Source organism: Lolium perenne, chromosome 2 (assembly GCF_019359855.2).
Source record: "Lolium perenne isolate Kyuss_39 chromosome 2, Kyuss_2.0, whole genome shotgun sequence".
NCBI classification, from domain to species: domain Eukaryota; kingdom Viridiplantae; phylum Streptophyta; class Magnoliopsida; order Poales; family Poaceae; genus Lolium; species Lolium perenne.
In genome coordinates, this window is record NC_067245.2 from 98561536 (window position 1) to 98582476 (window position 20941).

Sequence of the window (20941 nt, forward strand, 5' to 3'; positions counted from 1 at the left end):
TCACTAGTGGTGTCTCTCCGATAAGAAATAGCATGTTGGGTGAACAAATTACAGTTGGGCAATTGACAAATAAAGATGGCATGACAATGCACATACATATTATGATGAGTAGTGTGAAATTCAATTGGGCATTACGACAAATTACATAGACCGCTATCCAGCATGCATCTATGCCTAAAAAGTCCACCTTCGGGTTAGCATCCGCACCCCTTCCAGTATTAAGTTGCAAACAACAGACAATTGCATTAAGTATGGTGCGTAATGTAATCAACACAAATATCCTTAGACATAGCATTGATGTTTTATCCCTAGTGGCAACAGCACATCCACAACCTTAGAACTTTCTGTCACTGTCCCAGATTTAATGGAGGCATGAACCCACTATCGAGCATAAATACTCCCTCTTGGAGTTACAAGTAACGACTTGGCCAGAGCCTCTACTAATAACGGAGAGCATGCAAGATCATAAACAACACATGGATGATAGATTGATAATCAACATAACATAGTATTCCATATTCATCGGATCCCAACAAACGCAACATGTAGCATTACAAATAGACGATCTTGATCATGTTAGGCAGCTCACAAGATCCGACAATGATAGCACAATGAGGAGAAGACAACCATCTAGCTACTGCTATGGACCCATAGTCCAGGGGTGAACTACTCACACATCACTCCGGAGGCAACCATGGCGGTGAAGAGTCCTCCGGGAGATGATTCCCCTCTCCGGCAGGGTGCCGGAGGCGATCTCCTGAATCCCCCGAGATGGGATTGGCGGCGGCGGCGTCTCTGGAAGGTTTTCCGTATCGTGGCTCTCGGTACTGGGTTTTCTCGACGAAGGCTATATGTAGGCGGAAGGGTAGGTCAGGGGGCGTCACGAGGGGCCCACACGACAGGGCCGCGCGGCCAGGGCCTGGGCCGCGCCACCCCGGCGTGTCGCCGCCTCGTCGCCCCACTTCGTTTCCCTTTCGGACTTCTGGAAGCTTCGTGGAAAAATAAGACCCTGGGCGTTGATTTCGTCCAATTCCGAGAATATTTCCTTACTAGGATTTCTGAAACCAAAAACAGCAGAAAACAGCAACCGGCTCTTCGGCATCTTGTCAATAGGTTAGTGCCAGAAAATGCATAAATATGACATAAAGTATGTATAAAACATGTGAGTATCATCATAAAACAAGCATGGAACATAAGAAATTATCGATACGTTGGAGACGTATCATATACCAAGCTTTACTAATTGTGACAAACACACAAATGAAATTAATAGAGATTTACCTTACCACTTACTCCCTTGAGTTACTTCACCTTACTCCACTTCACCTCACAACCTTTACTTTACTTGCACTAGTTTTACTCCGTACATTTATTTTGAGTACTTCACAGTTTTCTATTTAGTACCAAAAAACAACCACACACACACACACTATAGTCCCTAGCTTTGCCTAGAAGACCATATAAGTGAGTTATAGGGCTTTAGAGAATAGAAACATTACCTTCAGCTCCTCGTGGGTCCAACACTCAAAATACTTATCGAATTGTACTACGGTGATCCCCTGCACTTGGGGGTTATCAAAATACTTTTTTGGCGCGTTGCCGAGAAGCGTAGCGCTAGGCATCTATTCTTGCTTGCATTGCTACTTTACTTTCAATTCCTTTTTATATATAACTAAAACCCAAAAAATAGATTATATATGCTTCTCTAGAGCCTTTTTGCAAGGCTCACAAAGATTGGATGATATGTTATTCAGATATTCTTAATGCTTGAATATTCCCTTGTACACTAATGTTTTGAATGCAAGAAATCATGTTGACAGTGCCAATGAAGAGGATGACAAAAGATTTAGCTTGGGATGCACATGCATCCCAAAGAAAAGGAGATAGAAGAGCAAAAGGAACAAGTGGAGGAAGAATGGAATAGCTACCCATCTTCTATTGACAACAAGGTTAGTTTAAGATTTCAAAACAAAATAAAATTTTGAAGAGTAAATGGGAATGATGAGCAATGGGGAAGTTGCGGTCAAACTTGAGCATCTGTTGTTCATGCCAATGGAACCATTGCCAAGCCTATATCATTAATACGTTTCCCATAATAAAAACATAATAAAAAATAATGTCTATTTTTAACATATTAGCTTCTTGAATAAAATGGTTTCCCAATAATTAATATAGTTTCCATCTTGGTAGAAATTATCATGTCATTTGTTTAGAGAACTAACCATTTTGTAGGCATTGGAGTATCATAGAGATGAAAATATTTATTTGTTTGATATGATTAACATGATATGATGAGGAAGAAGTTGAGGACAAGAAGTAGCAAGATCATAAGCTTGGGGATGCCCCCTCTTCTAGTTTTATCTTCATGATCGCTTTTGAATGTTTGCGAGGACCATGTTTTTATTTAACTTTGATTATTTTTAGTTTTTTCTATGCACTCTTGCAGTTGCAAGAGAGTTTCTTTTGAGTCTCTGGTCATTTAAATAAAGTACCAAGTTAAACCCATTTTGATGTGTTAAAGTTGTGAAACATAAGAGGAGTTTCTGATTTATGCATGGTACTTTTAGTGTGTAATTTTTGTACTCTGTTTGGTAACTCCTAAAATCATGAAAAATTCACTGAAAATGCAACTTTTCATCCTCTATAAGCACAAGAATTGGCAAAAATTTCTGACATGTATATGTGGTCGAATTCAACCTGTTTTGCTGCAACTAAAAATCTGGACAAATTCTTCCTATTAGTGTTTGAGCAATTACTTTGTGTCCCAAAATGATTTGCCATGAATGTTTTGATATGATAGGAATGTGTATGACACTATATGCTTGCTGGACCATCAAGAAGAATTTTGTCTTTGTATTATATTGTAGCAATCATCCTATTCTTGTACCACTAATGTCACCCCATAGAAAACAAATGGGAGGAAGTTTTGTGTTGAAGTTTTTTCACAAGGAATGGAGGAACAACACACCAAGAGCTATGCAAGAATGGTGAAGACCATAATCTTGGGGATGCCCAAGGCACCCCACTGGATCTACTTAAACTCTCGGTTTGCAAACCTCTAAACTTTTTTTTGAGCAACATAGAATGATCACATAAAGTTGGAGCGTCTTCGTTAGTGTAATGTCTAGTTTTGTTTGGAAATAAATGAGGCCACCATGATAGATATTCTTCCATTATTAGGAAAGAGCTACTGAAACAAACCATCCCATGAATGAGAGTGTAATATCCCAGAACATAGGACAAACGAGAGGTAGATTTAGAAAGGGTTGTGCATTTCATTGCAAAACGGGGGAAATTTTCACGCGTAATTGCATAAAACCTAAGAGTGATCGAGGTTTCTCTCTCGTTGCTATTAGGGTTAGAGTAAAGAGAGTGTTGTGAACTTCGACATGACCTCTTTTGAAACTAGGGTTTTGGAGAGGCATTTGAGTTGGGCATTTGAATTTGAATTTCAAACAAATATGAATTAAGTAAATCACAATTCAATTGAATTCATAATTCATAACTCAATTCAATGTCACATTGATACAAAGCATTACATAAATAAATTATAAGTATTACAATAAGCTCATAAGTAAAACTTGAGCTTTATTGATTTCACACACATATTACATTCTCATTACATAATTCCCTTTTATATTACAAGATTTGGAGGAAATATAAAAAAGAAATAAGTAAATAAAATAGAAGATTACAAAATTGATTGTTTTCCTACACTAAAATCTTCAAATATCTTCATTTGATCTTCTCCAAATCTTGATCAACTTGAAACCTGCATAATAAGAAGCAAAAGGAACTAATATGTCCAGTAACAAGTGTTAATGACACTTGGACATTAAAAATAAGTAGAATTGGACCAGATAAGCATTGGCTGGGGGATCATGTCCCAACCATAGCCAAAGCTAGCCACACAGATCTTTTTCATCATCAGCCATGGTGAAACAAGGGCAAGACACCACAGCACACAACCATAGAGGTGTTGTCGACCAAGGAGAGCACCAACGAGTGCTATAAATAGCACAGTAGTTTGGAGATAGGGATGAACTCCACATGATAGTAATAACAACAGCAAGAACACAACATCAGTATACTCATCCAGTTCATCCAGTGAACCAGAACCAAACCAAACAAAACCAAGCTATAGATCATGGTGACTTACAGAAAGATCATCTAGCTAGGAGGTGAAGGGCAATTGATCAAGTCAACCTGCCAAAAGCACTTCATCAACAAAAAGTAATCATCTAGGAGCTGGAGTAAGGTATAATCCATACATGGATTTGATCCAAGGATCAAAATCCATCTTAAGCATGCTCATACACACTTAGTATGGAGCAGATTCTCCACAGGGTATATTATCACTTGGTATAGACCAAGTGATGCTAGGAAGAAAGAGGCCAGACCAAGAGCTAGTGAATCTAGTTATTGGACATGCATAAGTAAACCAAATACTAGCTATCCAAAGTATCTAGATCATCCAAAATAGTGGCCAACTAATTACCTAGCACCATTTGGTGTATAAAACCATCAGTAAAGACCCATTTTTCATCAAAAGATCACCACATGGCATTCATATAGATGATTCCCAACTATGGATGTTATTATTTTCATAAAATCAACCAGATAGACAATTGATTTGCAACCAAGCTACTAAGGTCACATCACAAGTCCAACAAGAAAACAAGCCACACAGGCAAGTTTGTCTTCATTACCAAAGAGGTTCAGACAGTTAAATCAATTCCAAATCATCATGGAATTCATGTAAGCAACTTTTAAATCAAATGAATCATCACCAACACATGGTTCATAAAGTGTAATTGATAGTAAACCAACACAAGGCAACAACATGATAGTAAATCACACCAGGCTATCAAACAATGTTACCAAGTAGTTACTGCAAGCAAGAGCAGCCTAACTATTGTGGATATACTTCATAGGTATACCATCGACATGGTCCGATTCCGGCAAGCCCGGGTGGCCCACAGATGGTGGTGATGGCATATGGCCCACCGGGCGGCCCTGTTGCTGTTGATCAAGATTGAAGATGTCCAGCCCAGGAACAAGGAGCCGGATCCGAACCGCCCTACGAAGGTAGTCGGATTCGAACCGCCCTACGAAGGTAGCCGGATCTGAACCTCCCTACGAAGGTAGCCGGATCCTAACCGCCCTACGAAGGTAGCTGGATCCGAACCGACCTACAGAGGTACCCGGATCCGAACCGACCTACAGATGTACTCGGATCCGAAGAGGTCTATGCCAGGAGTCAGATCCGTGAAGGCCCATGAAGGAAGCCGGATCCATGACGACAAGTTAGGAATAGGTGGATCCTTGACGTACATGGCAATGTAATATTCCATAGTTAGGCAACTTCTATTCCGGGTAGGACTCTCAATAGAAACCCTAGATCCGGGCGCCTATATAAGCCGGATCCCGGGAGCCCTAGAGGCAGATCTCGAACTAGAGACGAGACAACCACAACTCATTATAACAACGCGAAAGCGCCCAGCTAATTCCAGACAAGCAGCAGTAGGCCCTGTCTTCGAGCAGGTGTTCCGAAGCTGGGTAAATCGCGTACCACCGTCCCGAGTGCTCTCCGCCCTATGGCCCCTACTTCTTCTCCCCCTCGTGAGGATCCCTCCTCCGAGGTATTGTCGAATAGGCAACGACGGTTGGCGCCCACCGTGGGGCCAGCGCCGTCTGGAGGCTGGAACCGGGAGGGTTCCATCATGGGAAGCTTCAACTTTCCGATCGTCCTTCTGTCGAATTTTGGATTCCGACTAGGACAGACCCCGTCAAGTTCTTCTTCATCCCAATCGGCGGGTTACACATCTTCATCGGTGAGACCGTCGATTTCGACGGAAACGCACTAGTAAGTACTGCAGCTACGACCGCCGCTGCGCTGGACGAAGCTGCAAAGATTCGATCTGAGTTGCTGGATCTTCCTAAGGAAGACTCCGCCTTAGATCTGAAAATTTCAAATTCTGGTTTTGGTAGTCGGATCCGCACCTATATTTTGGTAGCCATATCCATACCTATTTTTGGTTGCCGGATTCGCGCCTATGTTTTTGGTAGTCGGATCCGCACCTATTTTTTTGATTTCCGGATCCACGCCTACGTTTTTGGTAGTCGAATCCACACCTATATTTTGGTAGCTGGATCCAAACCTATTTTTGGTAGTTGGATCCGAACCTATATTTTTGAAGCCGGATCCATACCAAAATTTTGGTAGGTGGATCCGCACCTAAATTTTTGGAAGTCGGATTCACACCTAAATTTTGGTAGGTGGATCCGCACCTACAGGACCACCGCGACAATCAATCTCGCACCGGCTCGACAGAACGCCAAAGAAAAACTGCCACGACCGACGTTGACTCCGCTCCAAACTGGCTAAGTCCCTATTTATATTTAATATTTTAAAATTTTATGATCATGAAATTAAGATTGGTTCACTCATATCCTGAGTCTTTTACCGCTTTCACTGTTGGTCATATCTTTCCCACGATTTGCCTCGCTCTCGTGAAAAACTTTGTACTGTTTTTGCCGCTTAAGGCTCCAATACGCTGCAAAAATTCCGCTTTTGGGCGTTAGCTTAAGTTTTCTGGCCTACACATTTTCTGTTGTTTTATGTGTGGATTCCTTAGTAGTGAGATCTCGGTACTTAAAGCCGGCCTCTGTTTCTGAGGTTCTTGATTGTTTCGCTATTAAGCGCTACCGCCTCAGCAGATGTTCTGTGTTTAAAGTTTGCCGTCTCGCAAAAAGTCAAGCATATAAACCAGAAGAACGGATAAACCAGCACTTGCTTAAAATATATAAATTACATTAACTGTTCAAGATAGTCGAGTTGTTTCCGCCTTGACAGTTTTATGTTGTTCAACTGCTGCATAGTTTCAGCTTTAAAACATTTGTTCAAAGGCCGTTTTTGTTCCGCCTTACATTTGTTCGTTGAACATGATCAAAGAAACAATTTAATACAAATGTGTTTTTATGTTTATGTATCAGGTACATGACGCTTGGACTTTCAAGAATCCTTGATTTAAGGTGTTTTCAAGCAGGTCTAGCACTCGCGCGAAGCCCAGGGGAAGCTAGCCGGATCCATATGAGAGAAGGTTAGGCAGATCCGTAGCATGCACAGCTGGAAAAGCAACTTGAGTCTTGATTCCGCTATGCTTAGCCAGAACCAACCTCGGGGGCTACGATTTGATCTTACGTGAAAAGTGTGCTTCCATTCGAGTATCAGTGCTGGAAATTTCCGCCTAGATGCTTGGGATTTACGCTATTTCTAAGTCACATATAAAGATAAAGCTACTCTAAGAGCTCCAAGCCGGATTTTCAAGTAAATTCACCTTGGCGCTCGGGGGCTACATCGATGAAGTTCTCTTTGGAGCAACAAGCCGAAAAATTTCCACCTTGAAGCTTGGGGGCTAAGTTTCTGAGCATCGAGTCTCCTTGGAGCAAGCCGAATCAACGCTCGGGGGCTACATATGGTTATGTCAAGAAAATTTAGAAGATGGTGAAAATCCGGCTAACTATTCAGATCCGCACCTGAATTTTGGGTTGCCGGATCCGAGCCTATATTTTTGGTAGTCGGATACGTGCCTGAATTCTGGTAGTCGGATCCGCACCTATATTTTTGGTAGCCGGATCCACACCTCAATTTTTGGTAGCCAGATCCGCACCTTGATTTTGGTAGCTGGATCCACACCTGAATTTTGGTAGCCGGATCCACACCTCAATTTTTGGTAGCCAAATCCGCACCTATATTTTCGTAGCCGGATCCGCACCTACATTTTTGGTAGTCGGATCCGGACCTATATTTTGGCTAGTCAGATCCGAACCTACATTTTGCTAGTCGGATCCATACCGAAGATTACGTTGGATGGTATCTCCGAAGAATCTGACCATTGGATCATGAAGTTTCCGACCAATACTTGGTTGGAGATATGAAGTTTGGAGTCCTTCAAGATTCTCTATTATTCGTTCATGGCAAAGGATCAAGATACATGCGCAAGCTGAGCTGGATGGAAGAACGGTGAATCTCGGAGAACTCCGGGGGCTAATGTTGTGGATATACTTCATAGGTATACCATCGACATGGTCCGATTCCGGCAAGCCCGGGTGGCCCACAGATGGTGGTGATGGCTTATTGACCACCGGGCGGCCCAGTTGTTGTTGATCAAGATTGAAAATGTCCAGCCCAGGAACAAGGAGCCGGATCCGAACCGCCCTATGAAGGTAGCCGGATCCGAACCGCCCTACGAAGGTAGCCGGATCCGAACCGCCCTACGAAGGTAGCCGGATCCGAACCGCCCTACGAAGGTAGCCGGATCTGAACCGCCCTACGAAGGTAGCCGGATCCGAACCGCTCTACGAAGGTAGCCGGATCCGAACCGCCCTACGAAGGTAGCCGGATCCACCTTGTGCCAGCCGGGCCACCTACAGAGAGGCTTCCGGCCTGGTCTGGCCCATCTCCCGGCGCCCGCCGGCCTGCTAGGCATGAGGCCCGGCTTGACCGGCCTCTATGCCGGGCTGGGCGGTCCATCTCCCAGCGCGGCCTGCTCGCCCATCTGGCCTGGGGCCCGGCTCGGCCGGGCTGCTGACCGGCCTGTCTGGCTGGCCGCCGGCTGGGCCGATTTCCTGTGCGATTTTCATTGTCTTTCTCCCCAACGGTTATTTCTCCTCCTTAGCTATAAATAGCCTTCTTCCACCTTGAGCTGAGTTAGTTCTTCCCCTTCTTCACCTCCATTGTTGCTATTTGAAAAACTTGCTTTCCCTCTTGATTCCTCCCATGATTCTTGCCCATTCTTGAGGATTTGAGAGAGGAGATCTAGATCTACAATCCCCACCAATCCATTTCTCCTCTAAGTGAGGGGAACCCCTTGGATCTAGATCTTGGAGTCTTTTGTTGACTTTCCCATTTGTTCTTCCTCTCTAATTCCATCCTAGCATTTGTTGCTTGGGTAGGATTTGAGTGTGAAGGATTTGAACACCTCTAGTGTTCTTGCTTTGCATCAATGCATAGTGTTGAGCTCTCCACCACGATTAGTTCGAGTGAGAGACCGTGAGGTTGTTACTCTTGGAGGGAGACCTCCTAGTTGGCTTGGCGGTTGGTGCTCCGGTGATCTCTTCAAGGAAGATTGTGAAGAGGACTGGGCTTCTCCTTCGTGGAGCTTGTGGAGCTTGCCATCTCCGGAGTGGAGGAAAAGCTAACCATAAGGAAAGGGCAATTATCCTTCGTGGGTTTGGGGGAGTCTACAAGTGACTACCCCGACATATCATCTACTTCCACCTTGTGATAGGTCGCCGAGTGTACACCACCATTCCCCCCTCTTGCATATGATCTTGTTTATGCGCGGTAATATTTTGTTCTACGTAGCACGTTTCCCAACACCTTCCAATCTAACATTAGTAGGAAATAGCCAATTGGTGGTGTGCCGAAAACAACCTTAGTGGTGTGTATTCGGCATATCACCGGTATTTAACAATAGGTCACTACTAGGAAAAAGCTTATAGGTGGAGGCAAAACGTGCCGGCGCACCACCTAGGACGTGCGCCGGTGGAAAGAGTTGCCGGCGCACCAGGAAGTCGCCGCGCCGGCGATGCAGGCATACTGCCGGCGCACCTCCAGAGAAGACGCGCCGGGGAAAATTCCTGGCATGGGCTCGGCCGATTCGGGCCAGGCCCAGGAAACGCTGCCGGCGCACCAGCCCAGGAGCGCGCCGGCGGTAATTTGTTGTTGCCGGCGCGCTCCTGGGCCGGTGCGCCAAGCAGCGTTTCTGGGCTGGCCCGGAGCAACTATAGCCGGATGGTGTATATATTCTTGGCGCACCATGGTCCAGTGCGCCGGCAATAACTGGGACTTATTTCACCACCAACCAGCACACTCACTCACACACTCACTACACCCACACAAACCCGAGCCTTCTCCCAACCCAGCTCATTTTTGCCTATTCCTATCCCCAATTTAGCTAATTTGACCAAACAAAATCATATTTTTTGAGCAAATATTCCCTTCCAACATGCATCTCCCACATCCCCCTATGTAGATCTAGATCTACAATCCTGCATTGACCGCTCAATCTAGATCTCGATCTAGAAAGTCGGCTTCCATACGCCGTAGCAAGTGGCGCGACGTCTCGATCTCGTTGACGAATATATCAAACAAATAGGTGATTAATGAACAAATTGAGGAATGAAATCGATATATATTGGACATTTGAAGCAAAAGCTCGTGTGTGGCATATATATATATATATATATATATATATATATATATATATATATATATATATATATATATATATATGATAAATACTTCCTACTCCTGGGTGTAACTACACCCATGTCTCATATACTACCATACGGAAGTATGTACCATACTTTATCGGTTTGAGTATGTTCGTACACTATATCTAAGATATTTTAAACCAAGTTTGGTGAAAAAAATGCAACTGAGCATGTAGTTTGCACTATATAGCCGAAATACATGCATATGTATACGTAAAAATAAGTCTACATAAAAAAAATATACATACTGCCTACAAAGTATTATATATACTACCAAAATAGTCTAATATACTTCATACTACATGTACATACTCTCCGGTGTGATAGATACTCTCTAGACTATGAGAAACACACGTGGGTGTAACTACACCTGGGTGTAGTATGAATATGTCCTATATATATATATATATATATATATATATATATATATATATATATATATATATATATAGGGTCGCACTATTCTGAAACCGGTGCTCAGAATAATATTCTGAGCACCACCCGGCCTATAAGGGCGCGATCTGCGCTGGAAAATCCCACCGAACAGTTAGATTAGGAAAAGAAATAACCACCCCCCACCCCCTACGTTTTCCACTCCCTGTTGACTTTATCTTCTCCATGGACACCGGCCGACCACACTTCCCCGCCGCCGGCCAAGTCCACCTGCTTCCCCGGCTTCCCCCTCCCCCGCCGGCAAGGCCGCCTCCTTCCCTGGCCAGCCCGCCGCCTTCCCTTGCCGCCGAGCTCTAGCCCCGCCGCCTCCCCCTACCGCTGGTCGGTGCCTCCACTTCTCTGGGCTCCGGTCGCGCAGCGGGCCGCCGGCCGCCGCCGTCCCCGCTCCTCAAGCATCTCTGGTCTCTCGTAGCACCGCCGGCCGGGCCACCAGCATCTCCGGCCTCCCCGCGCGCGGCCGTGGAGCACTGGTATACAGCGCTGCCGACGGGACTCTGGGAAACAGGTCCCAGCGCCACCAGCCCACCATGAACGCCTTAGCTCTTGGCCCAGCGGCCTTCGCTCGCGGATTGTGCGCCGCGACGATCTCTGGCCGCCGAAACCCCTAGCTGCGCCGGTAGGCCTGGTCTCGATGCCGAGGATGGAATCCCCCATGGCTGCCCCCATTCTTCATGTCCTCGTGCAGTATAGGATCCCACCCCGCCACCTCCCTGCGCCCAACGCCTGCCTAGCTTGTTCACGGGACAACCTCCGGCGGCCTCCTCTCCCCGTTCATACCGCCTCCGCCCCCTACGAAAATCACGAGCCGTCAGGCCCCCAATCCACGCCGCCGAGTGTGATTCCCTATCACATCAGACCTGGGGACCTGCGCAACTCTTCCTCAGGTCCTGGTTCGCCACCCCCAGTGTGACTTGCCGGCGTCTCCCAGCGCGCCGCCGCGCGTTGCTGGAGTGAGTCCCACGGACGACCAGGTCCGCTTCGCGTCGACCTGCTGTGCATCACCGCCGCGAATACTGTCGGCGTCCCCGACCTGAGGCCGACGTCCCTGCTCCCAGCCTGCCGCCCAGTCCTGCTGCAGCGTCGGGAATTCACGCGCCCCTGCTCCAATCCTTCACGGAGCTCGATGGGCAATTCGTCTCCGACCTTTCCTATGTGTTTTCGCTCTGTATCTTGTATTTTCTGTCGGCAGTACAAGCAAGTAGAGAAAGAAGCGCGACTTGCAGTCATACTTTTTGTTAAACTAATGCAGACGTATAGTCGAGCTTATACGGTATCGTGAGCATGTGCGCTGCCACTGTTCTTTCTCCTCTGTAGCTTATAAATCGGGCCTTGTAGAAAGATACCGTCCTACTCTCATTCTCTCTCTATCTCCCATGTGCATCGAATTCCCCTAATCTCTCTTCACCCGAATCCCCATTTTTATTCTTCAATTCTTTATCCCAACGAGCTCGGAAGATTAGAGGAACTAGAAGCTTGCAAAATGAGGGATCGGAGGAGCCTCGGAGCTGGGCACTGCAATCTGCTCGTCAAGCTGAGCTTATTCATTTTTTCTTCGTTATCGCTTTTGTTCTCTGAAAACATAAACTGAGATTGCAGTTTAGTTTCATCTGTGTGATTTTAAACATGTGATATACCAGTGTTATTTAAACGGAAAAATTGTGTAAAAATGTTCGAAGGAAGTTCAAGTAGATAGTTACTGTAAGTTCAAATTCTCGGTCTTGAAAAGCAAACAGAAAAAAAGCGTCGCCGGATCTCGGCTGGACATACGCTGAAATCAAAGTGAAAAAACGTACCCAGAGCGGGCAGCACAACTCTTCGTTGGCAGAAAGTACAACTACAAGATGGCCACAAGAACTGCAAGATGGTTGCAGCGGCATGCTCGTCCTGCTGCCACGCGCTGACGGGCACGTCGTGCTTACTCTGGTGCAAGCTGCCCGTGCACCGCGGTCGCCACAAAAACATGGTCTTCTTTACATCTTATGAATTAATGAATCAATCCCAAAATTTTGAAAATTGATTCATCTGTGGTTTTTAGTTTTGATGCACACCGCAACGTGTGCGGGATGGGGGGCCTCGAGTTCAGGCTGGAGGAGCAAATCGAGACTAGCTAGGATATTAACTGGTGCATACTATATTTTGTGTGGAACAACGACCTATTATCTTCCAACACTCTTAGCTCCGTCCCTGACGCTCTCCTTTTCTCTATTTCTGTCTGTACCACAAGCTCAGTACACAGTTTTCCTTTTCGTTTTTTTATAGGAAGTACATGTCCTGAAATTGAGTAAGTACAAGAACGCGATTCAATAAGTACATGTCACCTCGCTGATTGGCTAGAAAATTGTATCAAAAATTAAATCTGTTGAGAAGTACGGTTGGTCAGCAACCTAAACCAACAAATATCAAGAGAAGTACGGTTAACTAGATTAGACCCTACACATGTTAAAGCTAAGTACAATTTTCTGAAGAATTGAAAGTTGAGCACACGGAGTACAAAAAAGTGTGATTGCAAAATTTGTAAAATGAATTGTTGCAAATCTGCGAAAAGCCTGCCGCCATCCTTGAAATGTCCCTCCACGTAGAGCCTTACCGCGGCGCTTGTCGCCCATGCACCTGCGCCTTCCTTGAAGTTGCGGGTCCCCTGCGAGAAGAAAACAATTTCGTTTTGTGAAGTGCAACCTTTTCCTCGCGGGAAGTACAACTCTCATTCCCGAGAAAACTAGTTAACATGTAATTTAATGAATTACATAGGTCAACATTGGAAATCAAAATTGATTGGTTTTGGGAAGTACATGGTTCGCCTTGTAGTGCAAACTAATAATAAAAATCATCCAATTTTTTATCTTTCAAAAAGTATAATTAGAGATCCTAAGAAAAACAAGGGGTGACTAAACAAGCAACGTTTTCTCCTAGGAAATGAAGCATATTATTTTTTTGTTTAAATTTACCTGGATCGCGGAATGGTTTAACTTTTAATTGATAATGTTACCATATGGACGCTGAAAAGTATAATAATTTGGTAGGAGCAGTACACCCACTTAATATAGGTAGTACAAGAAAACCGAAAAAATGGAATATAGAAAAAGCAAAATAATCCTTTCATCCACGGTGAAATTTACTTGACGCTGAGAAGTACAACTATTCGACACGAGCTGTACACCCGCTTGATATAGAAATTACAAAGAAAATCGACAAAAAACAAAATGTAGAAAAAACAAAATAAAAATATCTGTCATCCGCAAGGAAGTACAAATAGTTGAGGCTGAGAAGTACAACCATTTGGTGCGAGCAGTGCACCCACTTAATATTGGAAGTACTAGAAAACCAATGGAGAAAAAACAAAATAATCTAGTCATCCAGAGTGAAGGTCAAATACTTGTGGTTGAGAAGTACAACTATTTGCCGCAAGCGGAGCACCTACTTCATACTGGAAGTAATAGAAAACCAATGTAGAAAAAACAAAATAATCTTGTTATCCACGAGGAAGTTCAACTACTTGACGCTGAGAAGTACAAGTATTCGACATGAGCAGTACACCTGCTTAATATATGAAGTACAAGAAAGCCGAGAAAATCCAAATGTACAAAAAAATATAATCCGGTCATCCGCGAGGAAGTTCAAATGCTAGACACAGATAAGTACAACCCTTTTAACACGAGCAGTAAAAGCAGTTATTATAGGAAGTAAAAGAAAACCAACAAAATCCAAATCTAGAAAAAACATAAAAAATCCCATCATCCGTGAGGAAGTTCAAATAGTTGATGCGGAGAAGTGCAACCATTCAACATGAGCAGTACACCCGCTTAATATAGGAAGTACAAGAAAACCGACAAAATCCAACTGTACGAAAAACAAAAATAATCCCGTCACCCGCGAAGAATTTCATATACTTGAAAACGAGAAGCACAATCATTTGGCACGAGCAGTACACCCACTTAATATAGAAAAGTACAAGAAACCCGACAAAGTCCAAATGTAGAAAAAACAAAATAATCCCATCATCTGCGAGGAAGTACGTGCAGTAATTCCGAGAAGTACAGGAGGAGACAACAGGAAGTACAAGCGGTAATTACATGAATTAAAAGTGTTCAAATAAAAATACTCCCACCTAAGTTCACATAGGAAAAAACAATAATAATCCCATCACCCGTAAAGAAGTTCATATACTTGACGATGAGAAGTACAACCATTCAACAGGAGCAATACACCCACTTAATATAGGAAGTATAAGAAACCGACAAAGTCCAAATGTAGAAAAAACAAAATAATCCCATCATCTGCAAGGAAGTACGAGCAATGATTCTGAGAAGTACAGGCGGAGACAACAGTAAGTACAAGCGGTAATTACATGCAGAAAATACCCCCACATAAGTTCACATAGCAACATTGTGAAGTTCAAATATTAAGATCCGGGAAGTGCATAATCTCTTAAAATAGAATATAGGGACAATCTAACATTATCATTTTGAAGCACACATGCTAGTTTTTGTAAAAACACACTAGTATCAAAACATTTCCAGGAAGTACAACCACGAAGGCCAAGCAGTACAAGGACATGTCATGGGAAGTTCAGATGCGTGTGGTTGTGCTGAGCATTTTGTGTGGCCACAGACCTTAAATGAACACCGTATGAGAAACTTATAGTCATTTTACTGAACACTTTCGTGAAACAGCACCGAGAAGTACAACCACATTTCCCTAGAAGTGCAAGTTCGTGTCGAGGGAAGTTCAATGCTCTGTTTTTACGGGGCGGAAATCTATTGTTCAAATCTCATCGATTTGATCACCAACAACTTCAATCATTGTCACCAAAAGCTTTATATGGTAGAGTATATGTCTAATTTCATTACCTACAACATTTTACAACAAATAGATGGATCTAATCTATTAAATTCAAATTGTTATCCCACAAAATATACCGGAAACATGATTTCAAAACATCTAAAATTACTTTCAAATCGTTTGGAGTTGGAAAAAATGGTAGATATGAAAAAGATGCGCCATTTTGAGACCTTTCCAACCGTATATCATTTGCATTGGTTAAATATGCCGCATGGAAATCGCGGGGAAAATCATTCGGTGCCCATCACATAAAACGGGCGGACAGTAAATCGAGTTATTCTCTTAAACTGTAAGAAATTAGAGAAAACAATTTGAATAAGAAAGTTGCGCCTAGTCCATAGCTTTCCAACGCCATATCATTTGCATCATTCCGACAAACAGTTGAAAAAATTCATCCAAATTACTGTCCGCTCGTTTTTGAGTACGTCCGAATTTCGGTATTTTTAAAATTGTTCAAAAAATGTGAGGATTTTGAAAAAACTTAAAACATAAAAAAGTTGCGCAATTTCATTATCTTTCCAACGGTATATCATTTGCACAGTTTAGATAAGCGATTCGAAAATTGAACTAAAAGTTCGTTTTCTGGCCATATAGAAGCGTTTTCATATTTCCAAAATTAAATTTAAACCGTGCAAAATCTGTGAAAAGTGTGAACATGAAAAAGTTGCGATTTTTCATTATCTATCCAACGGTATATCATTTGCATAGTTCCGACAAATGGTTGAGAAACTCGAGGTATAATCAGTACCTCTGAAGAAAACGGGAAGTTCAGGTAAGTTCGACAGAAAGTTGAACCCTGTTATCCGGGAAGTATAACCTTGTGTCCAGGAAAGTACAAGTCGGTGCTCAGAATATTATTCTGCAATCAGTTGCAGAATAGTGCTGGTATATATATATATATATATATATATATATATATATATATATATATATGTTGTGTTTGTGCTTGTGCTTGTGTGTGTTGGCGTTGAAAATGAGTTGCCAACTTTGCGCCGAAATGTTGATTCTTTAAGTTTCCGTTTCGGCACATTTCTGGCGCTCCTATGTCCTACCGTGTAGGAAGGTCATGCCGAAATTTGCCGTGAAAACTACCGACGGATGCATGGTTCTAATCAATTATGTAATCTTACCATGCAGGCGATAATGGTTATCGAGATGAGTGAAAGCATCGTGATGAGATATCTGAAACACGCGATCATCGACATGTATGAAAATAACCGCACGGAGGTATTGTGTCCGTGCCGGAGATGCAAACGAGGGAAATGGTTTGACCCGTATTCAGGCAAATTGCAGGGGCACCTGCTCACTAATGGTTTCATGCATGGACACACTCAATGGATGAGTGATGATGGCGCGGAGGTTAATGGGGCGACGGCAGCAGGTGGTAATAATGGCCGGCAAGAAGGAGGGCATCATGATATTGATGACGATGAAGAGTTTGTCGCACAAGACGATAACCTTGACGACGACAATAACCTTGACGACGACGAAGAGGTGCCGCTAGCTTCAGTCGGGTGGGAACCTCATCTTCAAGATCTGCTTCTCGAAAAGACGAAAGGCGCCAAGCGGAAATCAAAGCTTGAGCAACTCGAGATAGACTCGAATACTCCGTTGTACGACTCAGGTCGCGGGTTGGGGGAGTCTCGCTTGAGAGTAGCTCTCGATGTGCTGCAGATGAAGGCGAAACACGGATGGACGGACACAAGCGTCGACGACATCCTGGAATACGTGAAAGATCTCCTTCCTGCCGGGAACACGTGTCCTGGTAGTCTAGCCGAGGCCAAGAGAATCACGTGCCCTCTCGACTTACCCCACGAAAAGTATCACGCCTGCATCAACGACTGTATCATGTATCGCAAGGAGCACATTGACAAGACCAAATGTCCTGTGTGTGAAGCTGAACGGTACAAGAAAGGGAAGAAGAAAGCTCCTCGGAAAGTTGTGTGGTACTTCCCGCTCGCCCCCGGCTTCAACTGTTCTACGCGGACCGCAAGGAAGCAAAGCTCATGCGCTGGCACGCAGAAAGAAAGGAGGCAGTGTTGAATGATGAAGAGCGGATTGAGCACCCAGTGCTGACGCACCCTTCGGATGCAAGCCAGTGGAAAGCATTAGACAATGAATTCGGAAGTTTTGGGGCAGATCCCAGAAACATCAGGTTGGGTGCGAGCACGGACGGATTCAATCCGTTCGGAAACCGTAGCAAAGACACATAGCACATGGCCCGTGTTTGTATGGATCTACAACCTCCCGCCCTGGCTGTGCATGAAGAGGAAGTACATACAGATGAGTATGCTAATTCAAGGGCCGACACAGCCAGGAAACGATATCAACATGTATCTCGAACTATTAAAGGAGGAGCTTGAAACGTTGTGGGCAGAGGAAGGGGTAGATACATGGGACGTCGTCGCGGAAGAATATTTCCCTTTGAGAGCCGCGTTGATCACGACGGTGCAGGACTACCTCGGATACGGTTACATTTCGTGCCAGGTGTGCCATGGACACAAAGCATGTGTCAGGTGCATGGAAGAGACGATGTTTTTGCAGCTTGGTAAGGATCCCGGCTCTTCGAAAAAAGTTTACATGGGGCATCGAAGGTGGCTACAGAAGACTGACCCGTGGAGAAAGCGTGGAGATCTGTTCGATGGTACAAATGAACCCCGAGGACCTCCACGTAAGAGGAGCGGCGAAGAGATCGATACATTACTGAAAGGTTGGAAGAAGTGCCCTGCGCCGGGAAAGATTCGTCAAAAGCCTGGAGAGAAGAAGAAATAGGAAACAACGCCGCTCATTGGTGTATGGAAAAGGAGGTCCCTGTTTTGGGACTTGCCGTACTGGAAAATTCTCGATACACCTCACTGCCTTGATGTCATGCATATTACAAAGAACGTGTGCGAGAGCTTGCTTGGCACTCTTCTCAACATGCCGGACCGGACCAAAGATGGGCCGAAAGCAAGACACGACCTGAAAGTTTTGGGCATCAGGGAAGAGCTTCAGATCCCGCCGGCCCAAGAGGGACAGTTGGAGGAGGAGGCTGATACGTCTCCGACGTATCGATAATTTCTTATGTTCCATGCCACATTATTGATGATATCTACATGTTTTATGCATACTTTATGTCATATTTATGCATTTTCCGGAACTAACCTATTGACGAGATGCCGAAGGGCCGATTCTTTGTTTCTGCTGTTTTTGGTTTCAGAAATCCTAGTAAGGAAATATTCTCGGAATCGGACGAAATCAACGCCCAGCATCTTAGAATCCCCGGAAGCATCCAGAACACCCGAGAGCCGCCAGAGAGGGGACACAGGCCCCCCAGGAGGTAGGCCGGCGCGGCCAGGGCCTGGGCCGCGCCCCCCTATTGTGTCATCGCTTCATCGCCCCTCCGACTCCGCCTCTTCGCCTATTTAAGCCTCCTTGACCTAAATCTTCTGTAACATCCCAAGTTCAACAATAATAAAATCAAGAGAGAGTTTCCATTACTCAAATTTTGCAACAAACAAAAACTTTTTCTATGCATATAGTGCCACATATAGACTTATGCATTTGAGTGAATTTCTTTTGTGCAATTGCCATGATGAGTGTTAGCATGATTAAATATTGTTATATGAACACTAACCAAGATCACCAAACCCTAAATTGAGGAGAAATAAAGAAAATGAGAAAAACTCATATTTCACTTACATACACCATATGCCAAAATTCAAATCCTCAACATAGGCCACCATTACTTGCCCCATTGCTTCTAAAATACTTTAAAGTGACAAACTAACACAAATGCATCCTTAGAGCAAGAATCAAATCAAAAGAAATCAAGATTTCATCATACATATGATAATGGTCACTTAACCCAAAAATATTTTCTTCACTACTTTACCCCTCTGTATTTCTCAATTCTTAAACTAAGCAAGGTCAACTAAAGCCAGGTCATCCAAGAACATGTCAAGGTGAGTAACTTTGATGTTGACCACCCTCCCTAAAGTTGACTAGGTTGACCAGAATAAGAGGGCAAAGATGGAACCCGAGAGAGAGAAGAAGATCACCTCAAATTTGAAATGTTGCAAATCACTTCCAAATTGAGTGCCACCACCACCAATACCTCACATTAATTATATCTTTGAGATGTACCAAAAAGAATTCCAAAATTCGACAAAAATATTCATGCGGGCATTGTGTCGAACAGGTGGCAGGCATCAAATCCAAATTTAGACACACACTATTGTCCACTGGTTTCTTCACTAAACCACCTTTAAACTTGATCATTGCACTCCCCTACGACCCCTGCTTCACCCCAGTACTTGACCTGATCGAGTAAAGTGAGAGGAGGGAGAAGAAAAACCCTAAAACAAAGCCTACCGTGGCCATGCCGGCCACCTTTGGCATCTCCACCTCTGGCCACCATTCTAACCTATCCTCTTGTCCTGGAGCATCTCTGTGACACGAGGACCTCGACGGTACACAGCCCCTGCTCGCCAAGGCTCGGCATTGGCCAGGACACGCGTGCCCAAACCATGCCAGGACGTGCCAGCCGGCGTGGTGATCACGCCCTGGACGCGCCAGGACGCCACGCACTCGATCGCTACCGTCCTCGCCCTGCATCCCTACGCCTGGAACGAGAACCGCCTCCACGCCCTCTAACACCTAGACACACTCGATCGACTGCGGCCGCCTCGTCACCGTCGTCCTCGCCGGCGAAGTACCGCGGGTACCGCAGCACTCGAATCGATTTCCTAGACGATTCCTTCGTCTTTTCTCCGCGCCAGCTAGCCGTTGAGCATCGCCAGGACGACGCCTACACGCAGCCGTCCTTCACTTGCCCCTTGGAGCGCCAGAAGCGCCGCGCCATGGCCGCTCCTCCACAGCACACTCGGCCTCCTCCCTCCCTCTATAAATAGCGACGATCGGCGCCTCCTCTCTTCACACAATCCACTCCCCTCACCTCACTGAGTCTCCTCCACCCATCAATTTCACCAGACCTCGCCGGAGTTGCTCGAATCGCGAGCTCAAGACCGCCGGAGCCCGCAGAAGCCCTGCTTCGATTGGCGCCTCCCCGAGCGCCGCCGCTGCCCCAAGCTCTTCCCCATCTACTACACCTTCACCGCGCTTACTGCCAGACACCTGCGACGGCCTGGTAGGCTCCCCGACCCCCTAGGCTCGCCGCCAGTGAGCTCGCCTCCCGCCGGAGACGATGACGCTCACACGCCGTCGATCTCCTTTCTAATCCTACGGTTTAGATCCAGCGTACTGCTTCGGCGTTTTAAGAGGCGCCGACAGGTGGCCCCCACCTTGTCAGCGCGGCCCGAGCGCGCCAGACGCGTGTTGGGCTGCGAAGTGCTGTTAAATTTCGTTTCGGCCCAGTAACGCTTCCCGC